The following is a 5,063-nucleotide window of genomic DNA, read 5'->3' on the forward strand; positions in this document are numbered from 1 at the left end:
GCTCAGTTTGACAGGATTTACCCCTGGGTCCTGTTATGTGCGCATGTGTCTGCAATCTGATTTATGTTCACTTCCTTACATCAAAGGAACATTTTAATTGAATATTCACGTCTGTTCCATTACATGTTATTGTTCTTGCTTTTATTCATATGGACGTATGAATGAGTGCCGTCGGCGTGTGTGTGTGTGTGTGTGTGTGTGTGTGTGTGTGTGTGTGTGGGTGTGTGTGTGTGCGTGCGTGCGTGTGTGTCTGTAACAAACTTATTCGTAGATTACCGTGTTGTGTTTAAACATACGGGAAAGCTTCCACACTGAAAACATGCAAAAGGGCACCAGAGAAAGCAAGTGTGCCATTAAATCACTTTCAACAAACGCATCCGGAAGAGGAATAATGTCAATCATCTTGTAACGGGTACTAAAATAAAGTGCTCTGCATAATAATGCACATGCAAGAAAAGAGCGCTATTATAGGGTGGAGTAGAATTATTAAGAGATTTTTATTCATTATGTGCAAATAAGGACATAGACTGTTGGACGTACATGGGCAGAATAATGGGGTAAAATGGACCAGCACTTGTAAGACCCGAAATATGTGATGTTCACCCCTTTTAACACCTTGCTTTTCCACATTTTCTGTTCATAACCTCAGTCAATTAACCTAAATCTTAATTAAAAGACTCCTTCCGTGTTAAAACCTGATTTTATAAGACTTTTGGATGTCTTATAAGTCGGGTTCTGCTGTGGCACGTGATGAGCCATTTCATTCTGCGCTCTTCCTTTTCAAAAACAGTACTGTGTGCATTATGCATGATTATGCCGTTTGTAACTTCGGTTTTAAGCCATCCTTGACACCATTTTAGTTTACTAATCAGATAATAACTCTCTTTGTTTCTTATACATTCTCTCTTTCATTATTATTAGTGGGGTAACACGTTTTTGTGAACCTCTTTTTTTACCCCTTTCTAAATCTTTCCTTCTATTTTTCCCGGGTTGCTGGCAAACGTAACCTGTGTGTTCTAACGCTGAAAGACGAAGTGAAGGTTGTCAATGAACTTACATGCTTCACTGGAGTACAGGGAAGGAGAGAAGGAGAGCAATTGGTTTTGAAGTTAGAACATCAGAGCAAGACTTTGAATGTCAGAGGATTACCGATTTTGTAGTACACAGCTATATTCAGACAGGTTAGTACATTAGTCTCGACCTTCAATTACTCACCCACTCATTCACCTACCCGACCCCCACCCTCTTCTCACTCAACCAGTGATTTTAATGTTTATTTGTTTTCAAAGCTAACACTACTTTGATTCCCGGAGGTAAAACAGATTTCAACATTCAACGCACACATATGCACAGACACAAGCGCAGACACATGCACGTGCACAACTATACCACACAATATTGTATCAAAAATCATGTGTTCGTCTATTGTTTTCGTGCACTGTGTTCAATGTGCGTCAGTGACGGACCGTGCCCAACCAAAGATATGATCAAATGCACTGAAAGGCATGTACGGTTATCACACAATGAATCAGACCATATACTGAAAACGAACAAAACAAAACCAAAGAAAAACAAAACATCAAAAGCAATACAAAACAGAGCAAAATGAAACAAAATAAAACAAAACCAAAGAAAAGAAAAAGAAAAACAGAAAGAACATCACACGACTTAAATTAATGTCCTTAAAAGTACCCCAATCAGTTAACCTGCATAAAAAGTAGGCTACTCAGTCCATCTTTTGAAATATGTATGCTTGTGATGGCATATGTTGTCTTGCGCTGTGTTGAACTACATGGACGAGGCGCTGTGTTGTGTGCTGTGTCTCACTAATGAAGGAGATGCAGAAGTTCATTAACCTCAGCTGTGCAGGAACATGATTTACACGTCGCCCAAAGGAGTCAAGCCAGAATAAACATTCCCCCATTCTCATTTTTGGGCTAAACTTAAATTGACATTTACAAATTTGTCGTCCAACTTTCGGAAAACAAGTCTCATTCAGAGTTTGCTCTGCACTTTTTGAAAACACTGTACTGGCGATGAATTTAGTAAAAAAAACAAACTGAGTGCCCATTTTTATGTCAAATAATCAGGTTTCTTCACAGACCTCACCGTAATCGCAGAAATTCAGAGATCCACTTGTGATCACGGTAGCTGTTTTCCAAACTTGAATCGCATACCCCCTTCCAACCCACCCCCGACCCCTATGAAATACGGGTACTTGCTCACACTGGAATTTCTGTATGCGTATTAACATCTCATGTCCCATAAAGTCACTCAAACTGGGGACAAAAATAGCTAATTAGCATAGCAGCACTGAAAACAGTCATTATTCACGTCAAGAGGTCAATTCAAGAGATGACATTAAAATTGTGTGGGAAAAAAAGTCAGCTCGTAGCTATGATCGGTAACAGGTTTCCTTTTGGGACTTTTACAGCTAAAAGACCTGACATTTCTGGATAGAACCAGTCTGCATCTAGTTTTACCACGAACACTGCAGACAGAGGGGCACGGCGTCCGCTTGCATCGTATTTCATCACACCTCCCAAAGGAAATGCAGACAGAGAGGCAGCAGCTGGTGCAGTACGTCTACATGTACACGTCCGTAATGATTAGCCCCAAAAGGCGTGAAATGTCTACAACACGGAAAACAACTCGCCTGCACCCCCCCCCCCCCCCTAAAAAAAAAAAAAGGAAAAGAAAAACAGACAGACAGACAGACAGAAATAGAAACGCGGAAAGAAGCTGTGTACACGCAAATAAGGTCAAGTGTTCATGTATAAAAGGATATAAAAACAACAACACGAAAACAGACAGATCAACAAGAAGAAAATAACACACACACCCCTCCCGAAAAACAACAACAACAACAACTAAAACAACTACAAAAACAACTACAACTACAACAACTACAACTACAACAACTACAACAAAAACAACTACAACAACAACAACAAAGACTCGTGTTTCAAGTTCAATAAGAGAACAGAAGATACAAGAATATCCGAGCGTGTCTGATTTTTCTGACCCTTTTTCAGAGAGACTATATACAGTCAAGGTGAGGCAACCTCACCGCAACACAGGATTTATAGCTGACCTTTTTACACGCCAAGTGAGCTTACACGAACAGTAGCTTCAGATTGTAACCACGTAAAATGTGACTGGCTGTACTTTGACCAAAACTTTACAGACACAGAACGTCCTTTCCATGTGAACATTTTGGCTCAAAATCTCAGATCAGAGCGCTTGGACCCATTCCTGGCATGGGTTCTGCAAACAAAAGCAACAAGAAACAAACAAACAGTATAGCAGACATAAAGACTGCCACATATGGCTCATTTGATCCAGTTATAGTGAACATTTCCGAGAAAGCGGGACAAAAATAATTCCACCGTCAATGTTCAACCAGCTATTGCAAACGTTTGTTTAGTACTTACAATCTTGAGTGTACAGCAGCCGGACTAAAATAGACAACCTACATATAGAGTTACTGTCCGACATGTCTGCTTCCCCTAGCTCCAGTCACCAACTCCTGTCCCAAATAGAAATAGTTTCTGAGAGGACGTAAACTCCCCCTTCTAGTTCCATGTCTGCGTGAAAGTATGTCTCTCCTTTTTGTTGACAGTTCCGATGTCCTCACACTTTTGGCCTCTTTACCTGAGACCGGCACGGTTGGCCTAGTGGTAAGGCGTCCGCCCCGTGATCGGGAGGTCGTGGGTTCGAACCCCGGCCGGGTCATACCTAAGACTTTAAAATTGGCAATCTAGTGGCTGCTCCGCCTGGCGTCTGGCATTATGGGGTTAGTGCTAGGACTGGTTGGTCCGGTGTCAGAATAATGTGACTGGGTGAGACATGAAGCCTGTGCTGCGACTTCTGTCTTGTGTGTGGCGCACGTTATATGTCAAAGCAGCACCGCCCTGATATGGCCCTTCGTGGTCGGCTGGGCGTTAAGCAAACAAACAAACAAACAAACTCTTTACCTGGCCATGACTTGTTGATGTTTTTCTTTTCTTTCGCCGAAACGTTTGTGTCGGTCTGCATGTTCGCATCAGTGTCGTTAACGAGTATTGTGCATGTCAACTAGGCTTTGCTGCAGTGATGCTACCATTTTTTTATTTTTTAATGTTGTGAGTCCGGATTGGTTGGTATCCAACAGCATGATGCGTCGGCTGCGTACCGATGTACCCACGCGTCGACATGTCCACATGGAAACATCCAAATTTATCTTTGTTGAGCTTCGTCGTACGCCGAATGAATCTCAAAATATTCAACCTTCTATCAGTTTTGAAGTCACTTCCGCGGGCTATACCTGGAACATGCCGTCGCCTGTTGTGTTTTAATGTTCCAGCGTGTCACCTTCATGTGTCTTTATGTTCATATTTCCCATTCCATACCTGTCCACGTAATTCCCCTTTATCCTCCTTCAACCCGACCTTTAAGGGATAATACCTGAGAAATACGCACTCAGATCGCTTCCAAAGTTATACCATAAGATTCTGTGTTACAAGTAATACTAAGCGCCAGCAGATTGCCTTCACTTTGCAGAAGCAAGTGTTTTAAAAGCTTATTCAAATGTCGTAAAAGTAGGCAACAAAGAAAGAGCTAACACTCTTCGCGGGGGTTTGGTTGGGTTACTGCCACTGAGTTACTTACCTTGTTTGTGTACGTGATGCGGGTACTAGGCCGCAAACAAAAACAAAACAAAACAAAACATAAACCAACTAGGACTCAGTTTTGTTTTGCCCGTTTGTTTATTTTTGTTCTTATACATTGACAAAACCTATTGTCAACGTATTTTTATCAGTAAAACTAATACATTTGGTATAAACATTCTTTGAGAACAAGAACAAGAAGAAGAAAGAAAGAAAAAGAAATAAGTAGGTAAAGGAAGACATATGATAGACGAGAACTCGATCTTTTTTTGGTTTTGACTTGTGCCGGCTGCCACTATAAATGAAACTCAGCACAGCGAATCAAGGTGAAGACTCGATGAGTGACAATGGACTTGCCTCAACGCGGAACAGCCAAAGGAGGTATAATTCATCACATGACGTCACACAAATGAC

Source organism: Littorina saxatilis, linkage group LG5 (genome assembly GCF_037325665.1).
Source record: "Littorina saxatilis isolate snail1 linkage group LG5, US_GU_Lsax_2.0, whole genome shotgun sequence".
Lineage (NCBI taxonomy): Eukaryota > Metazoa > Mollusca > Gastropoda > Littorinimorpha > Littorinidae > Littorina > Littorina saxatilis.